Here is an 18,929-nt window from a genome sequence, read left to right as displayed (position 1 = left end):
TATGGTGAACACCTGGTAACCGACATTAACAAGATGCATATATAAGAATATCCCCATCATTCCGGGACACCCTTCGGATATGATATAAATTTCGAAGTACTAAAGCATCCGGTACTTTGGATGGGGTTTGTTAGGCCCAATAGATCTATCTTTAGGATTCGCGTCAATTAGGGTGTCTGTTCCCTAATTCTTAGATTACCAGACTTAATAAAAAGGGGCATATTCGATTTCGATAATTCAACCATAGAATGTAGTTTCACGTACTTGTGTCTATTTTGTAAATCATTTATAAAACCTGCATGTATTCTCATCCCAAAAATATTAGATTTTAAAAGTGGGACTATAACTCACTTTCACAGATTTTTACTTCGTCGGGAAGTAAGACTTGGCCACTGTTGATTCACGAACCTATAACAATATATATATTAAAGTATGTTCAAAATATATTTACAACACTTTTAATATATTTTGATGTTTTAAGTTTATTAAGTCAGCTGTCCTCGTTAGTAACCTATAACTAGTTGTCCACAGTTAGATGTACAGAAATAAATCGATAAATATTATCTTGAATCAATCCACGACCCAGTGTATACGTATCTTAGTATTGATCACAACTCAAACTATATATATTTTGGAATCAACCTCAACCCTGTATAGCTAACTCCAACATTCACATATAGAGTGTCTATGGTTGTTCCGAAATATATATAGATGTGTCGACATGATAGGTCGAAACATTGTATACGTGTCTATGGTATCTCAAGATTACATAATATACAATACAAGTTGATTAAGTTATGGTTGGAATAGATTTGTTACCAATTTTCACGTAGCTAAAATGAGAAAAATTATCCAATCTTGTTTTACCCATAACTTCTTCATTTTAAATCCGTTTTGAGTGAATCAAATTGCTATGATTTCATATTGAACTCTATTTTATGAATCTAAACAGAAAAAGTATAGGTTTATAGTCGGAAAAATAAGTTACAAGTCGTTTTTGTAAAGGTAGTCATTTCAGTCGAAAGAACGACGTCTAGATGACCATTTTAGAAAACATACTTCCACTTTGAGTTTAACCATAATTTTTGGATATAGTTTCATGTTCATAATAAAAATCATTTTCTCAGAATAACAACTTTTAAATCAAAGTTTATCATAGTTTTTAATTAACTAACCCAAAACAGCCCGCGGTGTTACTACGACGGCGTAAATCCGGTTTTACGGTGTTTTTCGTGTTTCCAGGTTTTAAATCATTAAGTTAGCATATCATATAGATATAGAACATGTATTTAGTTGATTTTAAAAGTCAAGTTAGAAGGATTAACTTTTGTTTGCGAACAAGTTTAGAATTAACTAAACTATGTTCTAGTGATTACAAGTTTAAACCTTCGAATAAGATAGCTTTATATGTATGAATCGAATGATGTTATGAACATCATTACTACCTTAATTTCCTTGGATAAACCTACTGGAAAAGAGAAAAATGGATCTAGCTTCAATGGATCCTTGGATGGCTCGAAGTTCTTGAAGCAGAATCATGACACGAAAACAAGTTCAAGTAAGATCATCACTTGAAATAAGATTGTTATAGTTATAGAAATTGAACCAAAGTTTGAATATAATTATTACCTTGTATTAGAATTATAACCTACTGTAAGAAACAAAGATTTCTTGAGGTTGGATGATCACCTTACAAGATTGGAAGTGAGCTAGCAAACTTGAAAGTATTCTTGATTTTATGAAACTAGAACTTTTGGAATTTATGAAGAACACTTAGAACTTGAAGATAGAACTTGAGAGAGATCAATTAGATGAAGAAAATTGAAGAATGAAAGTGTTTGTAGGTGTTTTTGGTCGTTGGTGTATGGATTAGATATAAAGGATATGTAATTTTGTTTTCATGTAAATAAGTCATGAATGATTACTCATATTTTTGTAATTTTATGAGATATTTCATGCTAGTTGCCAAATGATGGTTCCCACATGTGTTAGGTGACTCACATGGGCTGCTAAGAGCTGATCATTGGAGTGTATATACCAATAGTACATACATCTAAAAGCTGTGTATTGTACGAGTACGAATACGGGTGCATACGAGTAGAATTGTTGATGAAACTGAACGAGGATGTAATTGTAAGCATTTTTGTTAAGTAGAAGTATTTTGATAAGTGTATTGAAGTCTTTCAAAAGTGTATAAATACATATTAAAACACTACATGTATATACATTTTAACTGAGTCGTTAAGTCATCGTTAGTCGTTACATGTAAGTGTTGTTTTGAAACCTTTAGGTTAACGATCTTGTTAAATGTTGTTAACCCAATGTTTATAATATCAAATGAGATTTTAAATTATTATATTATCATGATATTATCATGTATGAATATCTCTTAATATGATATATATACATTAAATGTCTTTACAACGATAATCGTTACATATATGTCTTGTTTAAAAATTATTAAGTTAGTAGTCTTGTTTTTACATATGTAGTTCATTGTTAATATACTTTATGATATGTTTTCTTATCATAGTATCATGTTAACTATATATATATATATCCATATATATGTCATCATATAGTTTTTACAAGTTTTAACGTTCGTGAATCACCGATCAACTTGGGTGGTCAATTGTCTATATGAAACATATTTCAATTAATCAAGTCTTAACAAGTTTGATTGCTTAACATGTTGGAAACATTTAATCATGTAAATATCAATCTCAATTAATATATATAAACATGGAAAAGTTCGGGTCACTACAGTACCTACCCGTTAAATAAATTTCGTCCCGAAATTTTAAGCTGTTGAAGGTGTTGACGAATCTTCTGGAAATAGATGCGGGTATTTCTTCTTCATCTGATCTTCACGCTCCCAGGTGAACTCGGGTCCTCTACGAGCATTCCATCGAACCTTAACAATTGGTATCTTGTTTTGCTTAAGTCTTTTAACCTCACGATCCATTATTTCAACGGGTTCTTCGATGAATTGAAGTTTTTCGTTGATTTGGATTTCATCTAACGGAATAGTGAGATCTTCTTTAGCAAAACATTTCTTTAAATTCGAGACATGGAAAGTGTTATGTACAGCCGCGAGTTGTTGAGGTAACTCTAGTCGGTAAGCTACTGGTCCGACACGATCAATAATCTTGAATGGTCCAATATACCTTGGATTTAATTTCCCTCGTTTACCAAATCGAACAACGCCTTTCCAAGGTGCAACTTTAAGCATGACCATCTCTCCAATTTCAAATTCTATATCTTTTCTTTTAATGTCAGCGTAGCTCTTTTGTCGACTTTGGGCGGTTTTCAACCGTTGTTGAATTTGGATGATCTTCTCGGTAGTTTCTTGTATAATCTCCGGACCCGTAATCTGTCTATCCCCCACTTCACTCCAACAAATCGGAGACCTGCACTTTCTACCATAAAGTGCTTCAAACGGCGCCATCTCAATGCTTGAATGGTAGCTGTTGTTGTAGGAAAATTCTGCTAACGGTAGATGTCGATCCCAACTGTTTCCGAAATCAATAACACATGCTCGTAGCATGTCTTCAAGCGTTTGTATCGTCCTTTCGCTCTGCCCATCAGTTTGTGGATGATAGGCAGTACTCATGTCTAGACGAGTTCCTAATGCTTGCTGTAATGTCTGCCAGAATCTTGAAATAAATCTGCCATCCCTATCAGAGATAATAGAGATTGGTATTCCATGTCTGGAGACGACTTCTTTCAAATACAGTCGTGCTAACTTCTCCATCTTGTCATCTTCTCTTATTGGTAGGAAGTGTGCTGACTTGGTGAGACGATCAACTATTACCCAAATAGTATCAAAACCACTTGCAGTCCTTGGCAATTTAGTGATGAAATCCATGGTAATGTTTTCCCATTTCCATTCCGGGATTTCGGGTTGTTGAAGTAGACCTGATGGTTTCTGATGCTCAGCTTTGACCTTAGAACACGTCAAACATTCTCCTACGTATTTAGCAACATCGGCTTTCATACCCGGCCACCAAAAATGTTTCTTGAGATCCTTGTACATCTTCCCCGTTCCAGGATGTATTGAGTATCTGGTTTTATGAGCTTCTCTAAGTACCATTTCTCTCATATCTCCAAATTTTGGTACCCAAATCCTTTCAGCCCTATACCGGGTTCCGTCTTCCCGAATATTAAGATGCTTCTCCGATCCTTTGGGTATTTCATCCTTTAAATTTCCCTCTTTTAAAACTCCTTGTTGCGCCTCCTTTATTTGAGTAGTAATGTTATTATGAATCATTATATTCATAGATTTTACTCGAATGGGTTCTCTGTCCTTCCTGCTCAAGGCATCGGCTACCACATTTGCCTTCCCCGGGTGGTAACGAATCTCAAAGTCGTAATCATTCAATAATTCAATCCACCTACGCTGCCTCATATTCAGTTGTTTCTGATTAAATATGTGTTGAAGACTTTTGTGGTCGGTATATATAATACTTTTGACCCCATATAAGTAGTGCCTCCAAGTCTTTAATGCAAAAACAACCGCGCCTAATTCCAAATCATGCGTCGTATAATTTTGTTCGTGAATCTTCAATTGTCTAGACGCATAAGCAATCACCTTCGTTCGTTGCATTAATACACAACCGAGACCTTGCTTTGATGCATCACAATAAATCACAAAATCATCATTCCCTTCAGGCAATGACAATATAGGTGCCGTAGTTAGCTTTTTCTTCAATAACTGAAACGCTTTCTCTTGTTCATCATTCCATTCAAATTTCTTCCCTTTATGCGTTAATGCAGTCAAGGGTTTTGCTATTCTGGAAAAGTCTTGGATGAACCTTCTGTAGTAACCAGCTAGTCCTAAAAACTGGCGTATGTGTTTCGGAGTTTTCGGGGTTTCCCACTTTTCAACAGTTTCTATCTTTGCCGGATCCAACTTAATACCTTCTTTGTTCACTATGTGACCGAGGAATTGAACTTCTTCCAACCAAAATGCACACTTTGAAAACTTAGCGTACAATTCTTCCTTCCTCAATACTTCTAACACCTTTCTCAAATGTTCACCGTGTTCTTGGTCATTCTTTGAGTAAATAAGTATGTCATCAATGAAAACAATGACAAACTTGTCAAGGTATAGTCCACACACTCGGTTCATAAGGTCCATGAACACAGCTGGTGCATTAGTTAAACCAAACGGCATGACCATAAACTCGTAATGACCGTAACGTGTTCTGAAAGCAGTCTTTGGAATATCATCTTCTTTCACCCGTATTTGATGATACCCGGAACGTAAGTCAATCTTTGAATAAACAGACGAGCCTTGTAGTTGATCAAATAAGTCGTCGATTCTCGGTAGTGGGTAGCGGTTCTTGATGGTAAGTTTGTTCAACTCTCGGTAGTCGATACACAACCTGAATGTACCATCTTTCTTCTTGACAAACAAAACAGGAGCTCCCCACGGTGATGTGCTTGGTCGAATGAAACCACGCTCTAAAAGTTCTTGTAATTGGCTTTGCAGTTCTTTCATCTCGCTGGGTGCGAGTCTGTAAGGAGCACGAGCTATTGGTGCAGCTCCTGGTACAAGATCTATTTGAAATTCAACGGATCGATGTGGGGGTAATCCCGGTAATTCTTTCGGAAATACATCGGGAAATTCTTTTACAATGGGAACATCATTGATGCTCTTTTCTTCAGTTTGTACTTTCTCGACGTGTGCTAGAACAGCATAGCAACCTTTTCTTATTAGTTTTTGTGCCTTCAAATTACTAATAAGATGTAGCTTCGTGTTGCCCTTTTCTCCGTACACCATTAAGGGTTTTCCTTTTTCTCGTATAATGCGAATTGCATTTTTGTAACAAACGATCTCCGCTTTCACTTCTTTCAACCAGTCCATACCGATTATCACATCAAAACTCCCTAACTCTACTGGTATCAAATCAATCTTAAATGTTTCGCTAACCAGTTTAATTTCTCGATTCCGACATATATTATCTGCTGAAATTAATTTACCATTTGCTAATTCGAGTAAAAATTTACTATCCAAAGGCGTCAATGGACAACTTAATTTAGCACAAAAATCTCTACTCATATAGCTTCTATCCGCACCCGAATCAAATAAAACGTAAGCAGATTTATTGTCAATAAGAAACGTACCCGTAACAAGCTCCGGGTCTTCTTGTGCCTCTACCGCATTAATATTGAAAACTCTTCCACGGCCTTGTCCATTCGTGTTCTCCTGGTTCGGGCAATTTCTAATAATGTGGCCTGGTTTTCCACATTTATAACAAACTACATTGGCATAACTTGCTCCGACACTACTTGCTCCGCCATTACTCGTTCCGACACCATTTGTTCCTTTCGTTCTATTAACCCTTGGTCCGTAGACCTCACACTTCACCGCGCTATGACCATTTCTTTTACACTTGTTGCAAAATTTGGTGCAGAACCCCGAGTGATTCTTTTCACACCTTTGGCATAGCTGCTTCTGATTGTTGTTGTTGTTGCGGTTATTATTGTTGTTGGGATGATTGTTGTAGTTGCTGTTGTTGTTGTTGTTGTTGTTGTTGTTGTTGTTGGGCCGTTTGTTGTAGTTGCGATTGATGTTGCGATTGTTGGGATAATTGTTGCGATTATTGTTGTAATTGCTGTTGTTGTTGTATTGGTGATTCTTATCACCGTTTTCCTCCCACTTTCTTTTGACTTGCTTCACATTGGCCTCTTCAGCAGTCTGTTCTTTAATTCTTTCTTCAATCTGGTTCACTAGTTTGTGAGCCATTCTACATGCCTGTTGTATGGAGGCGGGCTCGTGTGAACTTATATCTTCTTGGATTCTTTCCGGTAATCCTTTCACAAACGCGTCGATCTTCTCTTCCTCATCTTCGAATGCTCCCAGACACAATAGGCACAATTCTGTGAATCGTCTTTCGTACGTGGTAATATCAAATCCTTGGGTTCGTAACCCTCTAAGTTCTGTCTTGAGCTTATTGACCTCGGTTCTGGGACGGTACTTCTCGTTCATCAAGTGCTTGAATGCTGACCACGGTAGTGCGTACGCATCATCTTGTCCCACTTGCTCTAGATAGGTATTCCACCATGTTAACGCAGAACCTGTGAAGGTATGCGTAGCGTACTTCACTTTGTCCTCTTCAGTACACTTACTTATGGCAAACACCGATTCAACCTTCTCGGTCCACCGTTTCAATCCGATCGGTCCTTCGGTTCCATCAAATTCCAAAGGTTTGCAGGCAGTGAATTCTTTGTAGGTGCATCCTACACGATTTCCTGTACTGCTAGATCCAAGGTTATTGTTGGTATGTAGCGCAGCCTGTACTGCGGCTATGTTTGAAGCTAGAAAAGTACGGAATTCCTCTTCATTCATATTCACGGTGTGTCGAGTAGTCGGTGCCATTTCCTTCAAAATAGTTAAATGGAACAAGTTAATCATACAGAATATTAAGAGTAGTTAATAGTATTTCGTAGCATAATATGAACTCATTTATAAAAGCTTTTTCTTCATATTAGCGTTTTATAAGTTTAAATTCGGGTAGTACCTACCCGTTAAGTTCATACTTAGTAGCTAATATACAATTCAACTACTACAATTCTATATGAAAAACTGATTGTAATAATATTTCGCGTTCAAACTTTTATACAATATTTTACAAACTTACAATACCGCTTATTTTACATAAAGCATGAAATATAGCACACAATAACTTTGATACAAGATAGTTGTGAAGACAATTCTAGCTAGTACACAAGTCGTTCGGTAAAGGCAATAAAGACACGTAATTCATACGTCCAGAAACAAGTCATGCATTCTGGTTTTACTAGGACTACTTCCCATCCTTGGTCTTGTGCAACATAACCGTTATGGCCGTTGATAAGACAGCGTGTTGTAACGTCATCAAAGGGACGAGGGTTACGTAATGTCCAACAGTCCCGTAATAATCTAAAAACCTCATTTCTTACCCCAATTACCGACTCCGTCACTTGTGGAAACGTTTTGTTTAATAGTTGTAGCCCGATGTTCTTGTTCTCACTTTGGTGAGAAGCGAACATTACTAATCCGTAAGCGTAACATGCTTCTTTATGTTGCATGTTAGCCGCTTTTTCTAAATCACGAAGTCCAATATTCGGATATATTGAGTCAAAATAATTTCTTAACCCGTTGCGTAAAATAGCATTTGGGTTCCCCGCAATATATGCGTCAAAGTAAACACATCGTAACTTATGGGTTTCCCAATGTGATATCCCCCATCTTTCAAACGAAAGTCTCTTATAAACCAAGACATTCTTGGAACGTTCTTCGAATGTCTTACAAACTGATCTCGCCTTAAATAGTTGTGCCGAAGAATTCTGGCCGACTCTAGACAAGATTTCATCAATCATGTCTCCGGGTAGGTCTCTTAAAATATTGGGTTGTCTATCCATTTTGTGTTTTTAAACTGTAAAATAGACAAGAGTTAGTTTCATAAAAAAAATACTTATTAATACAAGCAATTTTTTACATATATCATAAAGCATAAGAACACTATATTACATATATTACACCACACGAATACAACTATCTTATTCCGACTCGCTCGTTTCTTCTTCTTCGGTTTTGGTTCGTTTTGCCAAGTTTCTAGGGATATATGATGTTCCCCTAATACGAGCCGTCGTTTTCCACATTGGTTTAGAAAAACCTGGTGGTTTAGAGGTTCCCGGGTCATTGTTACAACTTAAGGACTTCGGGGGTTGACGATACATATAAAGTTCATCGGGGTTGGAATTAGATTTCTCTATTTTTATGCCCTTTCCCTTATTATTTTCTTTTGCCTTTTTAAATTCAGTTGGGGTAATTTCTATAACATCATCGGAATTCTCGTCGGAATCCGATTCATCGGAGAATTGGTAATCCTCCCAATATTTTGCTTCCTTGGCGGAAACACCATTGACCATAATTAACTTTGGTCGGTTGGTTGAGGATTTTCTTTTACTTAACCGTTTTATTATTTCACCCACCGGTTCTATTTCTTCATCCGGTTCCGATTCTTCTTCCGGTTCCGATTCTTCTTCCGGTTCCGACTCTTCTTCCGGTTCCTCTTCGGGAATTTGTGAATCAGTCCACAAATCATTCCAATTTACATTTGACTCTTCATTATTATTAGGTGAGTCAATGGGACTTGTTCTAGAGGTAGACATCTATCACATAATATCAAACACGTTAAGAGATTAATATATCACATAATATTCATATGTTAAAAATATATAGTTTCCAACAAAAATGTTAAGCAATCATTTTTAAAGAAAACACGATCGAAGTCCAGACTCACTAATGCATCCTAACAAACTCGATAAGACACACTAATGCAAATTTTCTGGTTCTCTAAGACCAACGCTCGGATACCAACTGAAATGTCCCGTTCTTATTGATTAAAAACGTTCCATATTAATTGATTTCGTTGCGAGGTTTTGACCTCTATATGAGACGTTTTTCAAAGACTGCATTCATTTTTAAAACAAACCATAACCTTTATTTCATAAATAAAGGTTTAAAAAGCTTTACGTAGATTATCAAATAATGATAATCTAAAATATCCTGTTTACACACGACCATTACATAATGGTTTACAATACAAATATGTTACATCGAAATCAGTTTCTTGAATGCAGATTTTACACAATATCATACAAACATGGACTCCAAATCTTGTCCTTATTTTAGTATGCAACAGCGGAAGCTCTTAATATTCACCTGAGAATAAACATGCTTTAAACGTCAACAAAAATGTTGGTGAGTTATAGGTTTAACCTATATATATCAAATCGTAACAATAGACCACAAGATTTCATATTTCAATACACATCCCATACATAGAGATAAAAATCATTCATATGGTGAACACCTGGTAACCGACATTAACAAGATGCATATATAAGAATATCCCCATCATTCCGGGACACCCTTCGGATATGATATAAATTTCGAAGTACTAAAGCATCCGGTACTTTGGATGGGGTTTGTTAGGCCCAATAGATCTATCTTTAGGATTCGCGTCAATTAGGGTGTCTGTTCCCTAATTCTTAGATTACCAGACTTAATAAAAAGGGGCATATTCGATTTCGATAATTCAACCATAGAATGTAGTTTCACGTACTTGTGTCTATTTTGTAAATCATTTATAAAACCTGCATGTATTCTCATCCCAAAAATATTAGATTTTAAAAGTGGGACTATAACTCACTTTCACAGATTTTTACTTCGTCGGGAAGTAAGACTTGGCCACTGTTGATTCACGAACCTATAACAATATATATATTAAAGTATGTTCAAAATATATTTACAACACTTTTAATATATTTTGATGTTTTAAGTTTATTAAGTCAGCTGTCCTCGTTAGTAACCTATAACTAGTTGTCCACAGTTAGATGTACAGAAATAAATCGATAAATATTATCTTGAATCAATCCACGACCCAGTGTATACGTATCTCAGTATTGATCACAACTCAAACTATATATATTTTGGAATCAACCTCAACCCTGTATAGCTAACTCCAACATTCACATATAGAGTGTCTATGGTTGTTCCGAAATATATATAGATGTGTCGACATGATAGGTCGAAACATTGTATACGTGTCTATGGTATCTCAAGATTACATAATATACAATACAAGTTGATTAAGTTATGGTTGGAATAGATTTGTTACCAATTTTCACGTAGCTAAAATGAGAAAAATTATCCAATCTTGTTTTACCCATAACTTCTTCATTTTAAATCCGTTTTGAGTGAATCAAATTGCTATGATTTCATATTGAACTCTATTTTATGAATCTAAACAGAAAAAGTATAGGTTTATAGTCGGAAAAATAAGTTACAAGTCGTTTTTGTAAAGGTAGTCATTTCAGTCGAAAGAACGACGTCTAGATGACCATTTTAGAAAACATACTTCCACTTTGAGTTTAACCATAATTTTTGGATATAGTTTCATGTTCATAATAAAAATCATTTTCTCAGAATAACAACTTTTAAATCAAAGTTTATCATAGTTTTTAATTAACTAACCCAAAACAGCCCGCGGTGTTACTACGACGGCGTAAATCCGGTTTTACGGTGTTTTTCGTGTTTCCAGGTTTTAAATCATTAAGTTAGCATATAATATAGATATAGAACATGTATTTAGTTGATTTTAAAAGTCAAGTTAGAAGGATTAACTTTTGTTTGCGAACAAGTTTAGAATTAACTAAACTATGTTCTAGTGATTACAAGTTTAAACCTTCGAATAAGATAGCTTTATATGTATGAATCGAATGATGTTATGAACATCATTACTACCTTAATTTCCTTGGATAAACCTACTGGAAAAGAGAAAAATGGATCTAGCTTCAATGGATCCTTGGATGGCTCGAAGTTCTTGAAGCAGAATCATGACACGAAAACAAGTTCAAGTAAGATCATCACTTGAAATAAGATTGTTATAGTTATAGAAATTGAACCAAAGTTTGAATATGATTATTACCTTGTATTAGAATGATAACCTACTGTAAGAAACAAAGATTTCTTGAGGTTGGATGATCACCTTACAAGATTGGAAGTGAGCTAGCAAACTTGAAAGTATTCTTGATTTTATGAAACTAGAACTTTTGGAATTTATGAAGAACACTTAGAACTTGAAGATAGAACTTGAGAGAGATCAATTAGATGAAGAAAATTGAAGAATGAAAGTGTTTGTAGGTGTTTTTGGTCGTTGGTGTATGGATTAGATATAAAGGATATGTAATTTTGTTTTCATGTAAATAAGTCATGAATGATTACTCATATTTTTGTAATTTTATGAGATATTTCATGCTAGTTGCCAAATGATGGTTCCCACATGTGTTAGGTGACTCACATGGGCTGCTAAGAGCTGATCATTGGAGTGTATATACCAATAGTACATACATCTAAAAGCTGTGTATTGTACGAGTACGAATACGGGTGCATACGAGTAGAATTGTTGATGAAACTGAACGAGGATGTAATTGTAAGCATTTTTGTTAAGTAGAAGTATTTTGATAAGTGTATTGAAGTCTTTCAAAAGTGTATAAATACATATTAAAACACTACATGTATATACATTTTAACTGAGTCGTTAAGTCATCGTTAGTCGTTACATGTAAGTGTTGTTTTGAAACCTTTAGGTTAACGATCTTGTTAAATGTTGTTAACCCAATGTTTATAATATCAAATGAGATTTTAAATTATTATATTATCATGATATTATCATGTATGAATATCTCTTAATATGATATATATACATTAAATGTCTTTACAACGATAATCGTTACATATATGTCTTGTTTAAAAATCATTAAGTTAGTAGTCTTGTTTTTACATATGTAGTTCATTGTTAATATACTTTATGATATGTTTTCTTATCATAGTATCATGTTAACTATATATATATATATCCATATATATGTCATCATATAGTTTTTACAAGTTTTAACGTTCGTGAATCACCGATCAACTTGGGTGGTCAATTGTCTATATGAAACATATTTCAATTAATCAAGTCTTAACAAGTTTGATTGCTTAACATGTTGGAAACATTTAATCATGTAAATATCAATCTCAATTAATATATATAAACATGGAAAAGTTCGGGTCACTACACCTTGCGTATCTGTTGCAATCATACGCAAGGTACACCTTGTGAAATGTCCCGTTCTTATTGATTAAAAACGTTCCATATTAATTGATTTCGTTGCGAGGTTTTGACCTCTATATGAGACGTTTTTCAAAGACTGCATTCATTTTTAAAACAAACCATAACCTTTATTTCATAAATAAAGGTTTAAAAAGCTTTACGTAGATTATCAAATAATGATAATCTAAAATATCCTGTTTACACATGACCATTACATAATGGTTTACAATACAAATATGTTACATCGAAATCAGTTTCTTGAATGCAGTTTTTACACAATATCATACAAACATGGACTCCAAATCTTGTCCTTATTTTAGTATGCAACAGCGGAAGCTCTTAATATTCACCTGAGAATAAACATGCTTTAAACGTCAACAAAAATGTTGGTGAGTTATAGGTTTAACCTATATATATCAAATCGTAACAATAGACCACAAGATTTCATATTTCAATACACATCCCATACATAGAGATAAAAATCATTCATATGGTGAACACCTGGTAACCGACATTAACAAGATGCATATATAAGAATATCCCCATCATTCCGGGACACCCTTCGGATATGATATAAATTTCGAAGTACTAAAGCATCCGGTACTTTGGATGGGGTTTATTAGGCCCAATAGATCTATCTTTAGGATTCGCGTCAATTAGGGTGTCTGTTCCCTAATTCTTAGATTACCAGACTTAATAAAAAGGGGCATATTCGATTTCGATAATTCAACCATAGAATGTAGTTTCACGTACTTGTGTCTATTTTGTAAATCATTTATAAAACCTGCATGTATTCTCATCCCAAAAATATTAGATTTTAAAAGTGGGACTATAACTCACTTTCACAGATTTTTACTTCGTCGGGAAGTAAGACTTGGCCACTGGTTGATTCACGAACCTATAACAATATATACATATATATCAAAGTATGTTCAAAAATATATTTACAACACTTTTAATATATTTTGATGTTTTAAGTTTATTAAGTCAGCTGTCCTCGTTAGTAACCTACAACTAGTTGTCCACAGTTAGATGTACAGAAATAAATCGATAAATATTATCTTGAATCAATCCACGACCCAGTGTATACGTATCTCAGTATTGATCACAACTCAAACTATATATATTTTGGAATCAACCTCAACCCTGTATAGCTAACTCCAACATTCACATATAGAGTGTCTATGGTTGTTCCGAAATATATATAGATGTGTCGACATGATAGGTCGAAACATTGTATACGTGTCTATGGTATCTCAAGATTACATAATATACAATACAAGTTGATTAAGTTATGGTTGGAATAGATTTGTTACCAATTTTCACGTAGCTAAAATGAGAAAAATTATCCAATCTTGTTTTACCCATAACTTCTTCATTTTAAATCCGTTTTGAGTGAATCAAATTGCTATGGTTTCATATTGAACTCTATTTTATGAATCTAAACAGAAAAGTATAGGTTTATAGTCGGAAAAATAAGTTACAAGTCGTTTTTTTAAAGGTAGTCATTTCAGTCGAAAGAACGACGTCTAGATGACCATTTTAGAAAACATACTTCCACTTTGAGTTTAATCATAATTTTTGGATATAGTTTCATGTTCATAATAAAAATCATTTTCTAATAATAACAACTTTAAAATCAAAGTTTATCATAGTTTTTAATTAACTAACCCAAAACAGCCCGCGGTGTTACTACGACGGCGTAAATCCGGTTTTACGGTATTTTTCGTGTTTCCAGGTTTTAAATCATTAAGTTAGCATATCATATAGATATAGAACATGTGTTTAGTTGATTTTAAAAGTCAAGTTAGAAGGATTAACTTTTGTTTGCGAACAAGTTTAGAATTAACTAAACTATGTTCTAGTGATTACAAGTTTAAACCTTCGAATAAGATAGCTTTATATGTATGAATCGAATGATGTTATGAACATCATTACTACCTTAAGTTCCTTGGATAAACCTACTGGAAAAGAGAAAAATGGATCTAGCTTCAATGGATCCTTGGATGGCTCGAAGTTCTTGAAGCAGAATCATGACACGAAAACAAGTTCAAGTAAGATCATCACTTGAAATAAGATTGTTATAGTTATAGAAATTGAACCAAAGTTTGAATATGATTATTACCTTGTATTAGAATGATAACCTACTGTAAGAAACAAAGATTTCTTGAGGTTGAATGATCACCTTACAAGATTGGAAGTGAGCTAGCAAACTTGAAAGTATTCTTGATTTTATGAAACTAGAACTTTTGGAATTTATGAAGAACACTTAGAACTTGAAGATAGAACTTGAGAGAGATCAATTAGATGAAGAAAATTGAAGAATGAAAGTGTTTGTAGGTGTTTTTGGTCGTTGGTGTATGGATTAGATATAAAGGATATGTAATTTTGTTTTCATGTAAATAAGTCATGAATGATTACTCATATTTTTGTAATTTTATGAGATATTTCATGCTAGTTGCCAAATGATGGTTCCCACATGTGTTAGGTGACTCACATGGGCTGCTAAGAGCTGATCATTGGAGTGTATATACCAATAGTACATACATCTAAAAGCTGTGTATTGTACGAGTACGAATACGGGTGCATACGAGTAGAATTGTTGATGAAACTGAACGAGGATGTAATTGTAAGCATTTTTGTTAAGTAGAAGTATTTTGATAAGTGTATTGAAGTCCTTCAAAAGTGTATAAATACATATTAAAACACTACATGTATATACATTTTAACTGAGTCGTTAAGTCATCGTTAGTCGTTACATGTAAGTGTTGTTTTGAAACCTTTAGGTTAACGATCTTGTTAAATGTTGTTAACCCAATGTTTATAATATCAAATGAGATTTTAAATTATTATATTATCATGATATTATCATGTATGAATATCTCTTAATATGATATATATACATTAAATGTCTTTACAACGATAATCGTTACATATATGTCTCGTTTAAAAATCATTAAGTTAGTAGTCTTGTTTTTACATATGTAGTTCATTGTTAATATACTTAATGATATGTTTACTTATCATATTATCATGTTAACTATATATATATCCATATATATGTCATCATATAGTTTTTACAAGTTTTAACGTTCGTGAATCACCGGTCAACTTGGGTGGTCAATTGTCTATATGAAACATATTTCAATTAATCAAGTCTTAACAAGTTTGATTGCTTAACATGTTGGAAACATTTAATCATGTAAATATCAATCTCAATTAATATATATAAACATGGAAAAGTTCGGGTCACTACAGTACCTACCCGTTAAATAAATTTCGTCCCGAAATTTTAAGCTGTTGAAGGTGTTGACGAATCTTCTGGAAATAGATGCGGGTATTTCTTCTTCATCTGATCTTCACGCTCCCAGGTGAACTCGGGTCCTCTACGAGCATTCCATCAAACCTTAACAATTGGTATCTTGTTTTGCTTAAATCTTTTAACCTCACGATCCATTATTTCGACGGGTTCTTCGATGAATTAAAGTTTTTCGTTGATTTGGATTTCATCTAACGGAATAGTGAGATCTTCTTTAGCAAAACATTTCTTTAAATTCGAGACGTGGAAAGTGTTATGTACAGCCGCGAGTTGTTGAGGTAACTCTAGTCGGTAAGCTACTGGTCCGATACGATCAATAATCTTGAATGGTCCAATATACCTTGGATTTAATTTCCCTCATTTACCAAATCGAACAACGCCTTTCCAAGGTGCAACTTTAAGCATGACCATCTCTCCAATTTCAAATTCTATATCTTTTCTTTTAATGTCAGCGTAGCTCTTTTGTCGACTTTGGGCGGTTTTCAACCGTTGTTGAATTTGGATGATCTTCTCGGTAGTTTCTTGTATAATCTCCGGACCCGTAATCTGTCTATCCCCCACTTCACTCCAACAAATCGGAGACCTGCACTTTCTACCATAAAGTGCTTCAAACGGCGCCATCTCAATGCTTGAATGGTAGCTGTTGTTGTAGGAAAATTCTGCTAATGGTAGATGTAGATCCCAACTGTTTCCGAAATCAATAACACATGCTCGTAGCATGTCTTCAAGCGTTTGTATCGTCCTTTCGCTCTGCCCATCAGTTTGTGGATGATAGGCAGTACTCATGTCTAGACGAGTTCCTAATGCTTGCTGTAATGTCTGCCAGAATCTTGAAATAAATCTGCCATCCCTATCAGAGATAATAGAGATTGGTATTCCATGTCTGGAGATGACTTCCTTCAAATACAGTCGTGCTAACTTCTCCATCTTGTCATCTTCTCTTATTGGCAAGAAGTGTGCTGATTTGGTGAGACGGTCAACTATTACCCAAATAGTATCAAAACCACTTGCAGTCCTTGGCAATTTAGTGATGAAATCCATGGTAATGTTTTCCCATTTCCATTCCGGGATTTCGGGTTGTTGAAGTAGACCTGATGGTTTCTGATGCTCAGCTTTGACCTTAGAACACGTCAAACATTCTCCTACGTATTTAGCAACATCGGCTTTCATACCCGGCCACCAAAAATGTTTCTTGAGATCCTTGTACATCTTCCCCGTTCCAGGATGTATTGAGTATCTGGTTTTATGAGCTTCTCTAAGTACCATTTCTCTCATATCTCCAAATTTTGGTACCCAAATCCTTTCAGCCCTATACCGGGTTCCGTCTTCCCGAATATTAAGATGCTTCTCCGATCCTTTGGGTATTTCATCCTTTAAATTTCCCTCTTTTAAAACTCCTTGTTGCGCCTCCTTTATTTGAGTAGTAATGTTATTATGAATCATTATATTCATAGATTTTACTCGAATGGGTTCTCTGTCCTTCCTGCTCAAGGCATCGGCTACCACATTTGCCTTCCCCGGGTGGTAACGAATCTCAAAGTCGTAATCATTCAATAATTCAATCCACCTACGCTGCCTCATATTCAGTTGTTTCTGATTAAATATGTGTTGAAGACTTTTGTGGTCGGTATATATAATACTTTTGACCCCATATAAGTAGTGCCTCCAAGTCTTTAATGCAAAATCAACCGCGCCTAATTCCAAATCATGCGTCGTATAATTTTGTTCGTGAATCTTCAATTGTCTAGACGCATAAGCAATCACCTTCGTTCGTTGCATTAATACACAACCGAGACCTTGCTTTGATGCATCACAATAAATCACAAAATCATCATTCCCTTCAGGCAATGACAATATAGGTGCCGTAGTTAGCTTTTTCTTCAATAACTGAAACGCTTTCTCTTGTTCATCATTCCATTCAAATTTCTTCCCTTTATGCGTTAATGCAGTCAAGGGTTTTGCTATTCTGGAAAAGTCTTGGATGAACCTTCTGTAGTAACCAGCTAGTCCTAAAAACTGGCGTATGTGTTTCGGAGTTTTCGGGGTTTCCCACTTTTCAACAGTTTCTATCTTTGCCGGATCCACCTTAATACCTTCTTTGTTCACTATGTGACCGAGGAATTGAACTTCTTCCAACCAAAATGCACACTTTGAAAACTTAGCGTACAATTCTTCCTTCCTCAATACTTCTAACACCTTTCTCAAATGTTCACCGTGTTCTTGGTCATTCTTTGAGTAAATAAGTATGTCATCAATGAAAACAATGACAAACTTGTCAAGGTATGGTCCACACACTCGGTTCATAAGGTCCATGAACACAGCTGGTGCATTAGTTAAACCAAACGGCATGACCATAAACTCGTAATGACCGTAACGTGTTCTGAAAGCAGTCTTTGGAATATCATCTTCTTTCACCCGCATTTGATGATACCCGGAACGTAAGTCAATCTTTGAATAAACAGACGAGCCTTGTAGTTGATCAAATAAGTCATCGATTCTCGGTAGTGGGTAGCGGTTCTTGATGGTAAGTTTGTTCAACTCTCGGTAGTCGATACACAACCTGAATGTACCATCTTTCTTCTTGACAAACAAAACAGGAGCTCCCCACGGTGATGTGCTTGGTCGAATGAAACCACGCTCTAAAAGTTCTTGTAATTGGCTTTGTAGTTCTTTCATCTCGCTGGGTGCGAGTCTGTAAGGAGCACGAGCTATTGGTGCAGCTCCTGGTACAAGATCTATTTGAAATTCAACGGATCGATGTGGGGGTAATCCTGGTAATTCTTTCGGAAATACATCAGGAAATTCTTTTGCGACGGGAACATCATTGATGCTCTTTTCTTCAGTTTGTACTTTCTCGACGTGTGCTAGAACAGCATAGCAACCTTTTCTTATTAGTTTTTGTGCCTTCAAATTACTAATAAGATGTAGCTTCGTGTTGCCCTTTTCTCCGTACACCA

The sequence above is a fragment of the Rutidosis leptorrhynchoides genome, chromosome 9, assembly GCF_046630445.1.
Source record: "Rutidosis leptorrhynchoides isolate AG116_Rl617_1_P2 chromosome 9, CSIRO_AGI_Rlap_v1, whole genome shotgun sequence".
Taxonomy (NCBI): domain Eukaryota; kingdom Viridiplantae; phylum Streptophyta; class Magnoliopsida; order Asterales; family Asteraceae; genus Rutidosis; species Rutidosis leptorrhynchoides.
This window is presented reverse-complemented; position numbering follows the sequence as displayed.